Raw genomic sequence first — 22,479 nt, 5'->3', positions numbered from 1 at the left:
GAGCAGTGGAGTCAGTTTGAATGGTTCCTCCAGTCATTAGTTTCACATTGGGGCAGGGGTGTAATGCAGTCCCCTGTATGCTATGATGCTCAATGGGGCCCCTGGGCTTCTTGAGGCCCCACTTCTGCCTTATGATATGTGTGAAAGATGGGAGTTTAAGGGGCCCCTCACCGCATTTTGCACCTCCCCCATCATGTTGTTTTACACCACTGTTAAGGGAATTCGGTTGCTGGAACCTGACATTGGGAAGCCAATCTGAGAGGGGTGACAGTGTCAGTTAAAGCCAACATTGATGATGGTGAGAAGTGTTGGAAACACTGGCATTTCACGCTGGGTGTGTAAGTGGAGTACACATTTTATTTCTGATTTGCATCACTTTTAGCATTAATTAGTCTCTGGTTCCTATCTTTGATTGATCGTATGAAACAGGTTAGCGTAAAAGGTAGAGGAAAACACCAGAAGTCACATACAAAACCTATAGGGTTGAGATGTGTTTTAACGGGGCTTCGTAGGGATGTGGTGGAAAAGTCCCCTTTCCCCTTCCAACAGCTGAATTATGGGATAGCTTAGACCATACAAAATGAATGTATGCAACATCTTAGTAAGACAGCTCCCGGCATTCTAACTTTTGTTCACCTGGTGATCCCTGGCCAGCGAAACAATACACTTTACTGGCTGAGTGGCTTAACCCATCACTTAATGCTATCTGGAATTCCTCACTCAGACAGGGGATTTTCCCATCGGCCTGGAAACATGCGTTTCTTCTCCCAATATTGAAAAAACCTTACGCTGACCCTGAAGTCACCAGTAACTACAGGCCCATATCTCTGCTCCGGGCCCCCGCTAAAGTTTTAGAGAAATTAGCCCATAAGCAGCTTGCGGCTTTTATTGAGTTCAATGGCCTACTGCATGACTCCCAGTCCGGCTTTCGCCCTGGCTTCAGTACTGAATCCATGTTGATTGAGATGGCTGACTCCATTCGCTGGGCGGTGGATGGAGGGTCCGCGGCGATGCTGGTGCTTCTCGACCTGTCTAGGCGTTTGACACAGTGTCCCAACCCATCTTACTGGATCGCCTTAAACGGATTGGCATCCAGGGGATGGCGCTGGACTGGGTCGCGTCTTACCTTCATGGCTGAGAACAACAGGTCTCTATCCAGCCTTTCGCCTCCCCTGCTAAATCATTAAGATGGGGGGTTCTGTAGGGCTCGGCCCTGAGCCCACTACTCTTTAATATTTATTTGACACCACTGGCGGAGCTCATTACCAAAACTGGGATCAAGGTGACATCCTATGCAGATGATACTCAACTGAAGTTCACCTTCAGTGGTGTATCGGCATCTACCTTTGACTCACTTAAAGATTAACTTAAAAGCATCTCTGCCTGGATGAGTAGCAACTTTTTAAAGCTTAACGTCGACAAGACGGAGTTCTTGTTTTTTAACCGAACTGTACCACCCCCAACGGCCCTGTGGTGGCCAGCTGAACTGGGATCTGCCCCTACACCTAAGGACTCGGTCAAGAATTTGGGAGTCAGGTGGGACAAAGACCTGTCCCTCGCTACCCATGTTCAACTTGTATCTGCGGCCTGCTTTGGCAAGATGAAAACTATCAGAAAATGTATTGATTTCTTGCCAGAGTCAGCTCACAAAACCATAGTCCATACGTTAATCACCTCCCATCTCGATTACGCTAACGAACTCTACATGGGTCTGCCGATCTGCCTGATCCGTAGGCTCCAGATAATATAAAATGCGGCAGCTAGACTGGTCTGCAAGGCCCCTCTCCGCCATCGTATTTCTCCTCATCTTAGACAACTCCATAGGCTCCCGGTAACCAGCGTATCGATTTCAAGACCCTTACGTTTGCCTTTCGGGCATATCAGGGCAGAGAGCCCAACTACCTTAGGAAGAGACTTTGCCCCTACCAGCAGGACAGATCACTATGGTCCAATCATAAATGCTTCCTCACCACCCCTGCTTCGTGATGGCAAGAATGGGGGGTAAGACATTTGAGGTGGGCACCACTAAATGCTGGAACAACTTACCTACTCAAATACGTATGATGCATTCTGAGCAGGAATTTAGAAAGACCTTGAAGACCTGGCTTTTTAGTCGTAATGACTAGATGTGCACCTACCACTGCTTTGTTGTTGTCCGTGTTAGTGCCAGGACACCCCATTTGGGGTAGCAGTGCACTCTACAAATATCTTTTATTATTATTATTATTATTATTATTATTATTAAACACAATGCTTCAAGGGATATAGACACATTGCAATTAGTCATCACAGGCCCGAGATAACCAAGCCAAAGGGTTGGTTGTTGTAACTTTAATGCAATCTGTAGAAAGGATGAGGGACCAAAGACATATCTAGTAGTCATTTGATGCCTTCTGCATACAGACGTAGTTTGCCACTTTTGACACTGAGCCCCCCTGCATAGAAGGAGAGACAAGGAAAAAAGGAAGAGCCTGAAAGTTAGGGCCGGTTCTCCATGACCAAGCGGTGTCCTCTAGTACTCCTCTTGTGAATCTAGTGATGTAATGGATGTATCTAATGTAATTTAAATTATGCAATCAAGGATTGAACTTAATGCTACCTCTGATATTAAAATCAATCAAGGGGCTGCTTTGGCTAGGCATGATAAGAAACCTATAGGATCTACTACAACATTTACAGAGTTAGCTTCCATTCTAGTCTTGTTACTATCTATTTAGAAAGAAGTAACTTATAGCAGATATACGATATAGCAGATGCCTTGAGTGAGTGGGAGCTTTAATTGGCTGTTGGCTTCATATAGAGACTCACAGGATGACTTCAGAGACAACAGTTAAAGAGGAAGTCAGAAGAATATTTATATGCTCAACAATTTGCACTGTAAATGTGATGACCAGAAGAAGTTAACCTTCGGATTGGTTGCATTCCCAAAGGAATGGAAGGCTCAGAGAAAGGGCATGGAGCTCAAAAAGCATTGATTGAATAGTTTTCCACATCACTCTTAGCCCCTCTGGTGCTTATGATTAAATGGTTCCGTCATGAGCACCGGTGAGCTGTGTTCCGTCACAGCACCTGCCCACGGGGAAAGCGCAGGCTCTCCCCACATGAACTGCCCATATATTCCACCCAAACAGGGATGGCAGCCCTGACACCCCATTGGCAATCCCATGAAGTCAGCATGCACGGTGGGCTCCAACGTCTTCAGGAGCCACCGGACACGCTGGAAGCCATTCGGTTTCCAGCCGTCGGAGGGAAAGGTTGGTTTTCCTGCCATGGAGGGTGGTTTGGGCTTGCACAGCGGCATTGAGAGATAGGAAAGAGTTTTTCCTCTCCACCAATGTCTCTTTGCAGGGCATTCCTGCTGCACAATGGCTCATGGGGATGCGATCGTGCAGCAGGATGCCCCCACTAGCACCAGGGATTTTTGTTTGTAATTGCAAGTGAGCTCTTGGGCAAGGGTCGCTTCCAAAGGAATGGATTTTGTGTCACCCTTTATCTTCCCCCCTGGGGACAGATTGCATCAATTTTGAGGCCCATCTGCCCCTGGGGGGGGGGGGGCAGAAAACACCACTAGTACCAGGGAATTTAAATCTTTGCGCATGGGAACGATCCCTTGGGCAAGACCCCCAATTCTTTTCTAGTACTTGTTGCCATTTCCTGCCCCCCTTGGAGGTGGATCAGCCCTATTTGGAGGGCGCTATGGAGGGGGGGCAGAAAACCGACTAGCACCAGGGATATGTATATATTTAGGTTTGGGGGTGGCCCCTTGGGTAAGGGTCGCCCTATTGGCTCTAATCATTTTTTGAAATTACTTTTGCCATTTTCTGCCCCCCTCTGGGATTTTGGGTATTGTATTGTATGAAATGCTTATATAGTGCGGCTGTCACCCAACGGGTACCCTGGTGCTTAGAGACCTGATGAATGAAAAAAATTAGGACAGCGGAGAACGACTGAGCTCTTAATCGGGAGGCTTACTTCATAGTCCTGGCAAATAGCCAGGTCTTAAGGTCCTTCCTGAAGCCCATCAGGGGGTCGGCTTGCCTGATGTTTTGCGGTAGTCTGTTCCACAGACATGCCGCTGCTATACCAAAGGCCCTTCCTCCCATCCTAGCCTTCCTAACTCTTCCAACTGAGACCAGACTTTGACTGGTGGATCAAAGAGATCTACTGGGCACGTACCAGGAGAATCTCTCTCGCAGAGCCATTGGTCCCATATTGTGTAGAGCCCTATATATCATGCATAGCGACTTGAAGCTGACCCTGTCTCTGATGGGTAGCCAATGAAGGTCCCTAAGAGCCAGAGTAGCAGACGAGCCGCGCTGTCTATCAAGGGCCAGCTTGGCCGCCATGGACTGGACTCTTTGCAACCCCTGAAGAATATATTGGGGAGCACCCAAATACAGGGAGTTGCAATAGTCCAGTCTACCCAGGATTATACTTCTGACCACCGAGGGTCTGGCCTCACTAGGCAGGAGAGGTAAAATTCGTCGAAGGGCTCTTGCCAGACCAAAGCAGGTGCTAATTGTTTTATTTGCCTGCGATTGCATCTGTAAGTCCTCATCCACCAGCACCCCCAGGTTACGAACCGTCTTTTTGGCCACCATATCATCCTCCTTGTGGAGAAGTGTGGCTCAATGGTTAGAGTGGCAGACCCTGATGCAGAGGTCTGGCCCGGGACCAGGGTTCAATTCCCCGCCTCGGCGGGTCTTGGGCTCAAAATTCCACGGACCTGACAATTCTTGCCTCGGGGCCTATTCCAATCATGGAGTCCCACTCTGCAACTCTGGGCAATAGCTTGCTTAATCTCCACAACGGCCCCCACAACGCTAAGGATGCCTTGCCTCCACCTTGGGGGTGCCCAGGAGTGGACACCTCACAGGGAAAGCCAGGATGGGTTCCACAGCGGTATTCGTACACGCGCCTTGAGACCCTTGCGGGTGAGTAGTGCGCTATACAAGTATCAATTGATTTGCCTGCGATTGCATCTGTAAGTCCTCATCCACCAGCACCCCCAGGTTACGAACCGTCTTTTTGGCCACCATATCATCCTCCTCTGGCCTGAGCCTGAATTCACCCAATAGGGATTTGGATCTTCCTGCTGCAGAGTAGTACAGCAGCTCTGTCTTCCCCCCATTAAACTGTAAGGAGTTGGCCTTCAGCGAGTCCGAGACTTGGCCCATGCACGCCTGGAAGATGTTCAGAGGCACTGCATGTTTTCCTTCCAAAGAGAAGAATAATTGGGTGTCATCGGCGTAGTTGACCAGGTCGATCCCATAGGATTTTATAATAGGGATCAGAGGGCGTAGGTAGATGTCCATGATGGACCGGAGACTTCGAGGAGGCAAATGGTGCCATGGTTCCCACCTGTTGTCTATTTGATAGATAGGACTGAAGCCATTTCAAAGCACCGCCCCTCACCCCCAACCTCTCTAGCCTCGCCATCAGTACTGCATGATTAACTGTGTCGAAAGCAGCCGACATATCCAGCAACACCAACACAGAGGAGTCACCGTTATCGGCACGCGTTCTTAACTTGTCCAACACAGTTGTCAGGGCAGTCACTGTTCCGTGTCCTGGTCGGAATCCGAACTGGTCCCTGTCTAGAAGATGGTTTTCTTCCAGGTAACATGACAGAGCCTTGCTGACCGTTTTCTCCAAGATCTTAATGGGAAATGGCAGGAGGGATATTGGGCGGAAATTGGCCGGTATTGAAGGATCTAAAGATGGCTTCTTCAGCAAGGGGGTTACCACAGCCTGCTTCCAGGCCTCAGGTACTACTCCTTCCCTCAAGGATTGGCAGCAGATTTGCCGCAAACCTGGAAACAGGTCGGGACCATAACAGAACCTGCTGAGAGCCATCCAAGTCACCCCATCCTGGATTACCCTGGGAGTCTAATTTAAAAAAATGCACATGTGTGCTAGGTTTCCCTAGATGCCGGCTGAGCTAGGGTACAAAATATACAGCTAGGCACATTGCTGAAATATGATCTGTTTTTACTGGAAAAATGTGATGTGCCTATATTGAGTCTTGGTCTGTTTCCTGTCGTGAGCACTAGGCCTACCCACACAAGTGAGGTACCATTTGTATCGGGAGACTTAGGGGAATGCTGGGTGGGGGGACAACTGTGACTCCCCACAGATTCCAGAACATTCCATCACAGAAATATGAGGGAAAATATTTTTTTTAACAAAGTTTGAGGTTTGCAGGGGATTCTGTGTAACAGAACCTGGTGAGAGCCACACAAGTCAGCCCATCCTGGATTTCCCTTGGTGTCTGGTTTTCATAATTGTACAGGTTTGCTAGGTTTCCCCAGGTGACGGCTGAGCTAGGGTCCATAATCTATAGCTTGGCACTCTGCGAAAAAAGGTTACGTTTTCACTGGAAAAATGTGATATACCCACGTTGCTTTTTGTGCCGTTTCCTGTCTCGGGCACTATGCCTACCCACACAAGTGAGGTACCATTTTTATTGGGAATCTTGGAGGAATGCTGGGTGGATAGATGTTTGTGGCTCCCTGCAGATTCCAGAACTTTCCATCACAGAAATGTGAGGACAATGTGGTTTTTTTTTACAAAGTTCGAGGTTTTAAGGGATTCTGGGTAACAGAACCTGGTGAGAGCCACACAAGTCACCTCATCCTGGATTCCTCTAGGTGTCTAGTTCTAAAAAATGTACAGGTTTGTTCGGTTTTCCTAGGTGCCGGCTGAACTAGGGTCCAAAATCCACTGCTAGGCACAATGCTTAAAAAGGATCAGTATTCACTGGAAAAATGTGATGTGTCCACGTTGTGTTTTGGGACGTTTCCTATCGCAGGCACTAGGCCTACCCACACAAGTGAAGTACCATTTTTATTGGTTGATTTAGGGGAGCAAAGAACTGTAGAACAAGTGTTATTATCAATTGACTGTCTATGCATTTCTGCCTTCCAAATGTAAAGACAATGTGTAAAAAAGAAGTCATTTTTAAAAATGTCCTCTAATTCACATGCTAGTATGGGTACTCATAATTTCGGAGATGTACAAATATCTACTGCTGCTAACCTCTATATTTTTTTCCCATTTTGGAAATAAATAGGTGTCCTTGATACCTATTTTTCAGTCTTTATATTTTTCCAAATGAACCTCTATTGAACCTTTACACAATTGCAAGGCGCCGCTCAGTTATTGGTTCTGGGTACCTTGGGTTCTTGGTGAACCTACAAGTCTTATATATCAACACAGCAAGAAGGGTCCAGCGGACGTTACAGTATATTGCTTTTAAAAATCTGCCATACTTAGAAGTTACAGTTGAAAACGTTGGCACAAATGGCTGTTTTCTTCCACTCAATTTCGATTTTTTTAATTTCAAATTGTTAGTTTCTATAGGAAAATATTGAGGGATCTACACAAATGACCCCTTGCTAAATGGGGGGGGGGTGTAGCAGCAAAGGGGTTAAAATATTCTGCTCTTTAAATGAGCCGATAACAAATGAGGATCATATTTCTACACTTATAACCTGTTGCATTACATTCTAGAAGTGATTTTTCAAGATTATGCAATGAAAGAAAAAGTATTAGAAAAGGCTAGAGAAAAAAGTATTCCAAAATGAATTGACTTTTCATTATCTGTTCCCTGAATTTTGCTTATTAAACAGCTAGGAAGGGTAAGTTTGAGATGAGAGCACAAATCCCAGAGTTCCTTTTTTGAAACTTTTAATCTCTAATCTAAAAATCAGTTACAAGGGAGCTTTCAAAATATTTTTAGAGGTGGATGAAGCACTTTTGTTGGGATTGAGTTTGATAGACCAGATATTAGAAAAACTGGAGATGTTGTGATAAAAAGTGACTGTTTTGCTCTGCTGGGTGGGACAGGGAGGTGGTTTATGAGCTGAAAAGCAATTGATAGGTTTTGGAGAAGGGGTACATGAGTTAAATACTGGAGCTCCATGCATCTTCTATTCACATATGATGCTGGCCAACACATCTTGAAAGTGCAGGAAGGGTTTTCTTTAATGAATTCTGCCATCCTAAAAGCGTGTTGGAGTGGAGGTGGGGCTTTGCTGTTGCTAGGGGGATAGAGAAAATAGTTTATTAACCACAAGAACTACCATACAAATAGAATTGTTGCACACATTTGTCATTGAGGGTTATCTCACGTAATGTGAATAAGTTAAACAAAATGAGAAAAAATAAATGTGTTACCAAAGACTTACCATAAAAAGAATGCTAGTGTATGTCTTATTCAAAAGAACCATTTAAATTGCAGATCAAAAGTTGTCTTGAAAAAAAACTTGATTGATTCAGACCATGATTTACTATATGGTTGCATCAGTATTGAGAGGTGTTGCTTTATTAGTACATAAGTGGAACAATGTATAGGTAGAGCACTGGTCAGCATATCTCAATATTAAATACCTTATTGCATCAGAAAATAGTTCTGGGGGATGGATGTATATGATACTTATTTTGTGCACAATTGCTAATAGCACCCTGCCTTTTCAAGTGTACAATTAACTATTAATTTATGAAATTACGTTTTGAGTTTATCTGACCTTAAATATGAATTATATTTGGTAGACCAGGTAATACTGGTATTCTCAGCTACACATTTTGTAGTTATATGTGCTGCTCTATGCACTTAATGATATTTTTGATAACAGTTGATGTGACTTCTGTAGGAGCGGAGATAAAACCCATCATAATATTTGGTCACACCATGGTAACAGTTAAGAATGTGGATAGCAGTCATGAGACAAAATAACAGGGCACATATCAGACAAATACCAATAACGGAAATAATTGCTCCTATTCAAACTTTCGTGACTTGCAAAACCCTAGTCAAAATGGATTAGTAATGATTAGTTGAAGACTCTGTTAGCTCAGCTATTTAATTCTGTTCTGGCCGGTGGAAAGGCATCCCCCTCATTTTTGTGGAGCAATTTGGCTGTCTTTCTAAACCAAAATATGAGCCAGGTGTACTAAAATTCTTGTCTTAAATCGCACAGATTTCTTGTAAATCTTTTTAAAGAAGTAACAGCACAGCTCAAAATCAACATTATGGTGACTTCCCTAAAAGGGCACACCAGGGCTTCCCTCTTTCCCTACTTTGTTTTCCTTCTTCTTCAGACCACTTGCAGCCCTTGTAAGACATCATGTTCAAATACCTGGCCCTACAGTGTAAACTAGGGAACAAGTCATAAGCAAACGGTATGCAAACAATGTTGTGTTATACTTAAGCCTACCTCCTGGAATTTTTCAAATGTTTTTAAGTGAATCTTGTTGTTTGAATGGGTCACTGGCTATATAAAAACAGGGAAAAATATTTAATATTTAAGTTACAGTGAATTGTCTATTTCAAGGGCATCTAGCGTTACATATTCTAGTATCCAAATTAGATGTGCAGGGAAACAACAGCACACAGACATCTCATGGCTGTATGCATGGAATTCTGAGCTTCCCTTGACTAAAGCAGGAAACAACTTAAGACGTGTAGATTATTGCCTCTTTCCCTGGTTGTAAGACCTTATTTAGGGGAAGTAGATTGATGCCCGTGGAAGATGGTGAGAAGTTCTCCTCAGGACTGCGCGGGATGCCAGCAGTACTACGACAATATTTCCACTGAAGGCCTGGTGTCTTCGAGCGTGGAAGAGCTGGCGATGTCAGAGCCTTCCTTTGTTTGGGCCATGGCTCTCCAGCATCCCGCAGAGCTGCATTACATTTGAGGATGTTGCTCACCTCACGGAGATGCCAGCCATTTTGTGAACCCGGCGGCAACTGTAACCGGCAACTTTGAAGAAATGCTCTTGCCCTCCGGTTAGTTTTATTTTATTTTTTACAGCACTCTGTTCGCTTTAATAATTTTTGCTGCCCCTGGGATAACAGGCAAGGCTTTTTTTTTTTTTTTTTTAAACAAAACAAAAAATGTGTGTTAGGTTTAACATCTCCTCACAGAGCCATGAATGTGACACAGTGCTCTCTAAAAAGTGGAGGCACTGGTCCTTATTAATACAGCTTTTTTTATTTGGCTGTCTGGCTTGTGTGACTTGTTTTCCTTGGGCTTCTAGTCAAGCACCATTTCTCTGCACACTTTTATAAAATTGCCTTCTCCTATTGTTTGACTTTGAATGGCACATGGGGGTGCCATTTTGACTACTCCTTCTGTTATGATTATTGTTTGGGCATTTTCATTAATCACCTTCCTCATATATATTGATAAAGCATCTCATGTTCATGTTTTGACGATAAAAGTGAATTTGCTTGTTCTTTTATTTTATTTTCTTTATGGAAAGATTGAAAAAGACAAAACCTTAATTGACGCCCTCCGCTCATAGATATATTAAAAATTCCACTCTTCTTTTGCAATTCTCAAGACTGGAAGATTCTATGGTTCTTTCCATAAGGACAGTTCCTCCGCAAGCTCTATTGGGGCACCTGCCCTACTTGCAACTGGAAAAGCCTCTTCCAAACATTTGAAAAAGGAGCCATTATCCCCTTTGAAATTTCTTTTGGTTGCTTTCATGGATCATATATTGGAGGAGATACATGCCTTGCAGACCTGTATGGAGGAGACCAAAGACAAATTACAACATCTTACTGACTGGTGGTCACAGATGGAGGAGAGACTTAATTGCATCGTTTAGATCAACTAATCTCAAAGTGTATGCCCTTCAAGCACAAGGTTCACCTCTTCAGAAACAGGTTGAGGGCCTCAAAAACAGAAACAGGAGGAACAATCTCCATATATATATATAGGCGGCCTGAAGGTTTGGAAGGGGATGTATGTCGTTACAACGCACACTTTTACAACGCATGCACTTACAACGCATTTTTTACAACGCAAAATCCATTACAACGCATTGCATTACAACGCATGGCACTACAACGCATTTCTAAAAACTACCTTTACAACGCATTCCATTACAACGCCTACTACCTTTACAACGCATACCATTACAACGCATAATATTAAATTGCATTTAAGGTAAGTATTAGATAGTATAGGGGTAAAAATTACTATTCTAACTCCAGGGGGTGCAACAGTAGGGTAAGTGTTGGATAGTATAGGGGTAAAAATTACTATTCTAACTCCAGGGGGTGCAACAGTAGGGTAAGTGTTGGATAGTATAGGGGTAAAAATTACTATTCTAACTCCAGGGGGTGCAACAGTAGGGTAAGTGTTGGATAGTATAGGGGTAAAAATTACTATTCTAACTCCAGGGGGTGCAACAGTAGGGTAAGTGTTGGATAGTATAGGGGTACAAATTACTATTCTAACTCCAGGGGGTGCAACAGTAGGGTAAGTGTTGGATAGTATAGGGGTAAAAAATACTATTCTAACTCCAGGGGGTGCAACAGTAGGGTAAGTGTTGGAAAGTATAGGGGTAAAAATTACTATTCTAACTCCAGGGGGTGCAACAGTAGGGTAAGTGTTGGATAGTATAGGGGTAAAAATTGCTATTCTAACTCCAGGGGGTGCAACAGTAGGGTAAGTGTTGGATAGTATAGGGGTAAAAATTGCTATTCTAACTCCAGGGGGTGCAACAGTAGGGTAAGTGTTGGATAGTATAGGGGTAAAAATTACTATTCTAACTCCAGGGGGTGCAACAGTAGGGTAAGTGTTGGATAGTATAGGGGTAAAAATTACTATTCTAACTCCAGGGGGTGCAACAGTAGGGTAAGTGTTGGATAGTATAGGGGTAAAAAATACTATTCTAACTCCAGGGGGTGCAACAGTAGGGTAAGTGTTGGATAGTATAGGGGTAAAAATTACTATTCTAACTCCAGGGGGTGCAACAGTAGGGTAAGTGTTGGATAGTGTAGTGTAATATTATGCGTTGTAATGGTATGCGTTGTAAAGGTAGTATGCGTTGTAATGGAATGCGTTGTAAAGGTAGTTTTTAAAAATGTGTTGTAATGGAATGCGTTGTAATGGATTTTGCGTTGTAAAAAATGCGTTGTAAGTGTAGTGCGTTGTAAAAGTTGCGTTGTAAAGGTTGTTCCCCTTTGGAAGGTCCTGAGCCCATCACGTTCTTTAAATCCTTTATTCCTAAACTTCTGAAGATGCCAGAAGGAACCCTTTTCAATATACAGCACGCCCACAGATTAGGTCATCAATCTGCAATTGTGTCCACCTCAAGAGGACCAAGAGAAGTTTATCATTTACTTTTTGGAATATACTGACCTCCTTAAGGTTCCATCAGTGGTCAAATCAATAAAACATATTTCATGGTTAGGTAACCCTCTATAGTTTCTGCTGTCACGACTAATTGCCATTGTGGGACCTTTGTTGAACTGAAATTGAGCTGACTCTGCAAGGTATTGTGTCCAAATATGTACAAGAGGCTGAAAGAAACTAGGTTGTCAAAAACGTTCATTATTGCTTGAATTTGACTTGTGATGTCCCATAGCATTGTTTATTGAAGGCATCAGTGGAATATTGTTTTGGCTGCTACTATTTTGTGTGGTGGGGCTATATTAAACATGACAAAACCAAAGATCTGTCAGGGGGTAGTAGGCACATTGGATGCCTTTTTATTAAGGGCTGGGTCTGCGCTCATACATGAAATTGAGCTAACTGAGCACAGACTGTCCCTAGATTCTCAAATATTACAGAGTCGCAATACCTCCAGTACTTTAAGCTCACATACGAGCCTGGCTGATGGAGTATTACGAACAAGCAGGTCGCCCTCACCATGTGCTGAGTTTGTTAGCGCTTCGGAAAAAACTGACTCTCAAGTAACTTTAGCCAAGCCAACTGCAATCACAAGGGCTCAGAAATCTAAAACAAAAGATGTATGTAGTTCTGCACTGCCGCCAAAAAAGAGGAAAGGACAGGTAGCTACTAAGATACACAAACAAAGTCATCTTATACCTAAATCTTTGGGCAGTAGGAGGAATCAAGCGGACAGGGAGCCCACATCTCAGGTAAATCAAGCTATAGTCCCTGTAGAGATGGTCCCTAAGCTGACCCTGAGTTATAACTTGGAGGAGGGTTTTTGGGTTGAACTGGAAACTGTGATTACAGCTCATCTTAATCCTATTTTTCAAAAACTGACTGCCATTGAGAGCAGGCTATCATGTTTTGAGAACCAATTACCCAGTGTTTCCACACTGCCTGTAGATCACAGAGCTAGGCCAAACAAGATTGTGAAAGGGGCAAATGGTGGGAGTGTTTATAACTTGGAATCCTCTAGTAAAACCATGATACGAGAGGGGTCCCATCAAGGGAACCCAGAAAAAAACTATCCACAAATTATTGTTCCTCCAACACTGACAGGAGGTCTTGCACAACGTGACTGTCAGCCTATAAATCCTCAAAATACAAATCAAGTGAATAGGGTGTGTAATACTCCTGATGAAAGGTCCCAAAGCCTAGGCCCCTTTGTAGATCACCACCTATGCAATCCGCACACTAGTGGTTCAAATTTACATTTGTACCCACAAACAACACCTTACATTGTTGTCTTAGCTAATTTTCCTCCATTGCTGCCTGGTGATAGGGAAGACTGGTCATCTTTGAGGAACAAATCTCTTCACCTTGTAAATGAAAAGACAGGTATAAACAATAATCTCCTGTTTTCTGAACTTAGGATGACACACAGAGTTAGGTGGGTAGGGCCAACTAATAAGTCACTGGCGGGGGACTGCATTGTACTGACCTTTAGGCCACTACGCCTGGTAAGATCTATATTAGATAGGATGGCTGATCAACCTATAGATGAGTCAAGGATTCCTATACTACCATTGGGTTTCTTCTACCGACCACCCAGATCGCGACCTCACTTAGGGGAAAAAGAGTGCAAATTAAGGACAAAACAATACTCACAGTCTCAGCCATGGTATCATGAAAACCGCTTCGAGCCATTAAGCAGTCTCACAGATATAGACTGACTAAAGCCAAGTGTACTAGAGAATAATGCTCATGTATCCAAGATCACTCCCAATTTATGTAGGAATGTTAAAGACTATACATCACTTGAGGACCTCTTACCTAATCATAGCCTTCCGCAGCAGTCCCATAACAAAAGCCTGGGAACTAAAGAAGCTACTGAGATAGATCTGAGTGCCACGCAAGCTGAACAACCATTGAATAGTGATGATGGCAACTTTTTATATATGCAAAATAGCCAACCCAATAGGTGCAGCCTTCGTCTAATTTCTTGGAACGTGGCAGGCATTTCACGAAGGCTATTGGGTGAGGTATGGGTTCAGTATGTCAATACTTTTGATATTATTTGCCTACAAGAAACTTGGAGTAGGAATGATTTCTCTCTGGGCGGATATAACCCACTAACTGTCCAGGCTGAACCATCACTGGCTGGGAGGGCAAAGGGAGGCTTAGTGACCCTAACCTCAGTACAGTATGAGTCACTAAGAATTGAAAAAGTAATTGACTCCCCATGGTACCAGTTGACCTTGTGTTTTAACCTGATTATTAACGTACCCATATTATTAGTCAATTGATACTACAACATCTTGGATACACAGAATACTGACGTTATTGATTCTCACAATATGGAGATTGTTAGGGTAGCAGGGAAGGTCTCCCCTTTGTGTATTATGTGGGTAGGAGATTTTAACTGCACCTTATGTCAGTATAGTGGGAGTAAGGTCTGTGGGCTAGTAGATACTAATGAACAACCTTTGACTCATTTGACATATGACACAGGGTGACACGTTAAATTCCATTATTGTAGTCAATGATTTACGCATGATTGATATCTTGGCTAGTACCCCAATGGTGCAGTATCCGACATTTCATGGTGAGGGTCGTGTAAGTACAATCGATTTTATGTTGATCTCTAGCAGGTACACACACCTTGTTGATGATTTTGCGGTCGAACCTAATCCCGCTAGCGACCATAATCATCTTACTGTATCCCTACACACTGTGGCGCGAAAGGGTAAGGCCTCAAATTGTTTAATTAAATATAGTCATAACCAAGGGATAAGGCTACCATGGGATAAGATCAATCCTCAGGACTTTGAGAAGTCTTTCGTTAAAACTAACCTAACGCATGTGATGACATGTCTAACCGATACATCACAGCCAGACATGATAATACAGAGTTTTGAAAGTATCTGTTATGGTGTAGCTAAGAACCTGCTTAGATCAGTGAGAAAAGGTAGTCATCCTGCAATAAGATGGTTTAATACTGAGTGTTCTGCAGTGCAAAATAGATTGAAGAAGGCGCTACATATAGTTTCCCGTGACAGGGACATGATAAAAGTAGCCAGACAAACTTATAAAAAGGTCATTGAACAGAGAAAGGACGAATTGAGAGAGCAGGCCTGGGATGACCTGGAAAGAGCAAGTGCTCTGAAGGATGCTAGGAGTTTCTGGGAGGTGTTAAATCGCCCGCTTTTCAGTAATGAAACGAGGACCATGGATACTAATATAACGGGGGTGGCTTGGGAGGCCCACTTTTCCAATATATTTATCCCAAAGAGTGTTTCCTTAAATGAATGCGAGGACGACATAACATTTAACCGGCAGACCGCACAACAGCTCTGTTTATCACTTTCCATGAGTGAAGTAGAGGAGGCTTTGAGAAAAGGTATTCCCCTAAAAGCACCAGGCCAGATAGTGTGCCTTTGGACTTATTTAAAAATAACCCAAAAATTTGGGCCGATTGTTGGGGAGGGTAATCCTTGCACGTCAGGAGACATGGGCCAATGCCTCCGGTATCATTGTAAATACCCAATATGGCTTCTGTAAAGGAAGGGGAACGACTGAACAGTGCCTCAACCTGTCTATGATTATGGGCAAGTACATGAAGGCCAGGGGGGTTTCGATCCATCTGGCCTTCATGGACTTGTCCAGTGCTTTCGACACAGTTTGTCGGGGAAAGCTGTGGGCGTTAATGGACACCATGGGATTTGAGGAACCGCTTGTTACTTTGTTGCGTAGACTGCATGCAGCTACTACGGTAGCCATCAGGTATAGTCCAGGAGGAGAAAAGACCAAGTCAATACCCTCAACTGAGGGTGTACGCCAGGGATGCATATTGGCTCCCTTTCTATTTTTAATACATACAAACGGTTTGGAACATTTTTTTATTACAACAAAAATTGGATTTTCCAAGAATAGAAGGCAAACAGGTACCCTAATTGTCCTATGTGGACGATACAGTATTGATGACTTTAACAGCAAACAGCCTACAAAAATATCTGAATGCATTTAATGAGTTCATGTTAGGATTGGATCCCAAGGATAATTATAGCAAATCTTTTATCATGGTTTGTGGTCCAAATAAAACTAAAACACCTAAGTACACTGTCAATTACATAGTCAATGACAAAGTGTCAAATTTTACTTACTTGGGCAATCTTTTTAATAACAAGTTGGACTGGGATCACTTGATTACAACACAGTTACAACAAACTAGCAGAACCATAGAGGGGCTCTTTCGCTTTGCCAGCAAACTTGGTCATAAGCCGGTAGCTGAACTGAAAACACTGTATAAATCTAAATGTCTGTCAGTAGCCACTTATGGGGCAGAGGTATGGGGATACCACAAAAGTGCCCAGATTCAAATATTAGAGAACAAATTTTTAAAACGCCTCCTATTTGTCCCCAATAGTACTTCTAATTTATTCCTTCATTCCGAGGTGGGTTTAGATTATGTGATTGACAGAATTCATGTTTCCCCGTTGCTTTTATGGGGGAAAATTTGGACCTCAGAAGAGCTGGTTTTTTCAAGAGGTATTTTAAGAGACTGCATGAACCTTGACAATGCGGTTCCATGGTTACGCTATGTCAAGGCAACCTTTTCTAAGATAGGCCTTGTACATTTTTATGAAAATCCAGAGTCTATTCAATCTAATATGAATGCGGTAATCAAGAATGCATATCATACTGTTTTAAGTTTGTCTAGTCAGGCTAGTAATACAGTGGAATATGTATCTTTAAAACAACAACAATTTTACTTGTCTTTTACTACTCAGGCTCATTTACGCTTTTTAATGACATGATTTCGTTTAAATACATTGCATTTTCTTGTGGCTTTTCCAAAACAGGGGGGATGGTGTGCGACACTTCCCCCCTGTCCATGTAATAACACAGCCCATCAGAGCACAATGCATCCTATGCTTTTTTGTTTACTTTATAAAGATCCAAGAGCCTGTTTTATTAAGCCCATTCTAAGGGACATTCGTCCCTGTACTTCTCAAGAAGGTTTTGATTACCTGATGTCATTATCAACAGTTACCATTTGTAGCTCTGTGCTCAGTTTTATCAGAATTGTTCTTTTAATTAGGAAACGTTATGAATCAAGAACACATTTTTATTATTTTTATGTAACTCAATATCAATTTTTGTGTACTGTTTGCTAAAACGTTTTGTATTTTAAAATGAATGTACGAACTTTCTTGTAAACTTTTATGATTCTTTCGAATCAAACAAAGTTATTTGAACAAACTATCTATCTTCTTATATGCTTGGTCTGGTTTATCCCTCCTTGAAAACATTTTGTCTTTGAAAATTGTCTCTTGGAACATTACAGGTTTAAATTCCCCTATTAAGAGACAACATGTTTTTTTAATCACATTTATCTTCACTTGGAGCCAGTATAGCTTTAATTCAAGAACCAGACCTTACAGAAAATGTCACCAAGTGATAGTAAAAGGAATGGGGTTATAAGTCTATGTCATAAATTGCTTTGTACACAGTATCCTTCATACCAAATAAAGCTTACAAATCTTTTGAACAGACTATTAAGCAGAGGAACTTAATAGATGCCTGGATGATTTGCAATCCCACTTTAAGGGAGTACAGTTACTTTTCCCCTGCACATGAGACTAAATCATGAATAGATTACTTTTTTATATCACACAATGTATAGCAATCTTTATGCTCTGCTGATATCGGTTCCATCATAATATCTGGCCATGCCCCTGTTTCACTCCAGTTAGATATATTACTAAGTCCAATTTACCTAGAAGATGGTGCTTTAACAATTCACTCCTTGTAGATCGCACCTTCACTTCCTGCTTTGCTTTGTGTTTTCATGAATATTTCCAATTTAGCCAAACAGATAATTTGTCTTTTCACATCAATTGGTATGCCTTCAAAGCAGCAGTTCGAGATTTCATTGTGACATACGTTTCTAACAAATGGAAACTCGCATACTTATGCCACTAAACGTTTAGCAAAGATAAAAAGACTGGAACATTCCTTTTACACTTCTAAATCAAAAGAATGCTTATCAGAACTTATTCATACTAACCTTCAATTTAATAAGGAGTCTGCAGATAATGCTTCACTCACCGTATCTATTAAAGTCTAGTACAAAATGTTATTGTGGTCAGAATAAGTCAGGCAAACTATTAGCAAATTAACTTAAAGCCAAGAATAATAAACTTCTATCGGGCCCATTGCAGAGGTTCAAGGCGTACGTGGTCCATTGGAAAACTTTGCCCCTCACACTTTTGGGTCGTGCATCCTTATTCAAGATGCTGGCCCTCCCACGCTTTCTCTACGCTCTGCAGAATACGCCCATCTCGATCCCCGAATCCTACTTTTTGCAGATTGAGGCAGCACTTAGAGACCTGTTATGGGATAGTGGACCGCCTCGAATCGCAATGCAGAAACTTACCTTGGGATGGTATGATGGAGGTATAGGATTGCCGGATATACGCCTTTTCTACCAGGCATCGCAATTGATCGCAATCAACCGGTGGGTGTTTGGACCCCACGATGATCCCAATTTCTGTACAGATCGATGTCTACTGGGAAAGGGAGGATATAATAGAGCGCTATACTCAAACCACAAAAACCTAGGCTTGACCGGACCTACGGCCCGAACGGTAGAAATCTGACACAGGCTCCAGCGGCGCATGGGTTGGTCTGGGCGGCTGACTAAGGCCACCCTGCTCTGGGAGCCTGATAGCCTGGGACGACTGAGTATCTGCGCAGGGTTCGATAAATGGGACCTTATCGGCATCTCCACGGTTGGGGACGTCTGGATCAAAGGTAAAAAGGCGTCATTTGCCGAGCTCCAGCTCAAATACCAGCTCGCACCGTCAGAATATTTTCGATACCTTCAAATTAGCCATGCTATCGACAGCGCCCTTCCCGCTGGTGCCCCCCTCCCAGACTCCTCTCCCTTAGAGGATAGGCTTCTGCTGGACCCTATGGACTGCAAGGCTATCTACTTGACGTATAAGAAGCTAATTAACAACCGGACCGACCCAATGCGGAAGTTGAGGGCTAGCTGGGAGACTGACTTGGGGGAAATGACTGACAAGGACTGGACTGAAGCATTAGCCTCCCCTCGCGAGGTAGCAGTGCCGATGCAACTTTGTCTCGTTCAGCTAAAAGTTCTGCATCGTGTCTATTTTGATGCAAAACTGTTGTGCAAAGTGGGGAGACGACTCGATACGCTCTGCCTACGACACTGCCACCAGATAGGTACATTCATACATATTCTATGGACATGCCCCCGCATTCAACAATACTGGATAGACGTCACCCGACAGATGCCGAGGTCCACTGGTAAGCCCTTATCCCCCTCTCCCCAACTCTGCCTCCTTAATATTTGGGAGGCTACGGACCTTACCCAGGCGGAACAAACATGGTCTGCCATGGGTTGGACCATTGCTAAGAGGAATATTGCCCAGAAATGGGGGGTAGACACCATGCCACAGCTACGGGTTTGGGCCGCAGATATGGATCATGCCATGGTGGCGGAGAAAACTGTCTACAGAAGCCGAGGCTGCCTGCTGAAATGGCAACACAAGTGGGGACGATGGAACAAATACCGGGGGGACATCTGTATTTCTCCTATGGTGGAGCTTAGGAGGGAGAGATTGGCTACATTGGAGAAAGTTGGGGCAAGCGCGGTGACTTGAAACCCTCAGGCCACCAGACATACGATGTGCACGGGGGGCTCCCCGATCCTACAATGTTTATGAAACCCCCCTTTGTACTGCTTCACTAATTGATCTGATTTATTCTTGCTGCCCTGACTTTATCGTCTGTTATCTCCAGCGTCTGAATGTATACCTGGCCAGTGGAGGTCCTCATTAAGTGTCATTACTGCTGCTATGTTGTGGTTTTTATTTTCAATAAAAATTGTTATAAAAAAAAAAGAATAATAAACTTAACATTGAGGGGCATATTCTCAAGGACTCATCGCCGATTTAGTGACACTTCTCCGCCATGAAAGTGGCGACAGATTTCTCGCCCTATTCACAAGCCAGCGCTAATAGCCGACAACGTCAGTTTACCTGCGATAGCTGCCACTGTAAACATCGTCAAGGCTGACAGTGACAACTAACACTATTCATACGCAGAGCAGGCGTTCCCGTCCAAAAACTCACGATAACACCACTTCGCGATATTCTCAACTACCAGCCAGATCGACAATGCGGTTCAAAAACAGGCGATAATGCACGTTAGCAGCACAGACGTAAGACCTGCTTTTTTCTGGTCTTAAGTAGGACGAAAACCTGCAGTATACAGGGAGCCCAGCCCAGAGCCTCATCTGAAGACCAACAGATGCCATGGAGCTACTAATCATGCAGCTTGGAGACCCAAGAGGGCCACAGAACCCACCACCACCCCCAGGACCACCCCGCCGGACTACCACCGAGGCAGCGCAGAACAAGACAGCAGACCTTCCAAAAACACACCAGCCTCAGAGACTTAACGCCAGAGGATGTCATTGCCCACTACAGGCTCCAAAGAACAACCATCCTCCGCATCCTGACCCACATTGCCCACAGGCTGATGGTACCAACACAGCGGACAACCAACATCCCTCTGCAGACAAAGCTGCTGGCTGTGCGGCACTTGTTGGCCTCTGGTACCTTCCAACCAACAACTGTCAGAGTCGGAGGAGTCTCACAACCAGCCCTATCAAAGTTCTTCACACCTGTCTTGAATGCCATCATCAGTTTGATACCCCAGCACCTTCACTTCCCCCACACTGCGCAGGAACAGCTGGAGACCAAGCAAGGCTACTATGCCATAGCTGGCTTCCCGCACGTGTTGGGGGCAATTGACTGCACACATGTCCTACTTGTGCTACCTGCCGACACTGCACACAATTACTGCAACAGAAAGCACACGCATTCCATCAATGTGTAGGCAATAGTGGACCACCGGGAACTGATCACCAATGTTGTCGCCAACTTCCCAGGCAGTGTGCATGATTCCTACATCTTCCGACAATCCATCATAAACCAGCGCTTTCAGGATGGCACCTATGGAAATACACTGCTCATTGGTAAGTACCAACGGAACACACCACACACCTCAACTCCACAATCATACAACTCACAACTGTGGGAAGGCACACATAACTAAATCATATACAACATGTCAACCAACATGCCCACCTACCAGACACAACAACACAAGTAACTGGCAACAGGGGCCAGACATGTAGACAAACCATCCACAAAGGCATAGCCCCTCTGCCACACAATTGCAGAATGTGGGGAGAGGTGGGAACCAAGAATGTGCGAAGGAGGCAAGTGACCCATGAATAAGAATGTACACAATGGCAAGTGTGGTGGTGATGTGCTGGACAGTCTTGAGTATGCAGAGCACAGACATGTCAATATGGACATATACTGCTCGTGTTTGTAGTGTTGTGGACAGTGGACGCAACCATGTCACCTCTGGCAGTGGGGAAGACCGTGGACATGTAGCTATGTCGCCCCCCTGTAAGCGTAGTGGGCTGGGCCGGTGTACGCCAGTCCAGTGTAGGAGTGTGAATAAATAGCCCAGGGCTCTGGGTGTGGTTCACTTTTGGGATGGCCACCAAAGCAACTACTGTGTGTGTCTCTGTGTCTGCCATATCCTGACTATAGGCCTACACATACGTGGCTGACCACCTTCAACGTCCAAATCTACACCGGCGACAAGGTGGCTACGTCACACGCCACCCGGAGCACATCTCGTCATCGTCTGCAGGGTTGTGTCTGCCAGGGCGGTGCCCCTCACCCTGCCACGAGGTTGCTGCCATGACCGGTGGTGCCTGTGCGATCCTGTGCGCCTGCTGCACCACAGCCCGCTTGTCCCCAGACCCGTCCGGCTCCCAGCGGTGATTGCCTGCCCCTGCACACCCAGGCCTCACTGCTCACCTGCTGCCACCGGCGTGTCTCCAAGAGGGCCCATTACGTGCCGGTGCAATTTTCAATCGCAAGGCCCGTGAGCTTGTCAGCCTCCTCAGCCGATCACTGGCTTCCGCACAACAGACCCCCAGCGCATCATGCTGCACTGCACCGCGGAGATCTGTGTGTTCTGACTGCTCCCTCCGGCCTACACTGCGGTCCAGCAGGTCTCACACAAATCAAATCCAGTCCGGCCCTCCAGGCCTACAGCATCATCGCAGGCTGCACACCCGCTCAGCTCTTCAGGTGCCACTACCTCTGTGTAACACAAGTCATCGTCCCGTGGGGCTACCCCACATGTCCGCCTCCAGCAGCCAACAGCATGTCGTCGGTAACGCCACTAGAGCCCTTCACAGTCACGGGGCCACCCCCGTCCCAGGC

Source organism: Triturus cristatus, chromosome 9, assembly GCF_964204655.1.
Source record: "Triturus cristatus chromosome 9, aTriCri1.1, whole genome shotgun sequence".
Classification (NCBI taxonomy): Eukaryota; Metazoa; Chordata; class Amphibia; order Caudata; family Salamandridae; genus Triturus; species Triturus cristatus.
Note: the sequence above shows the minus strand (reverse complement) of the source record.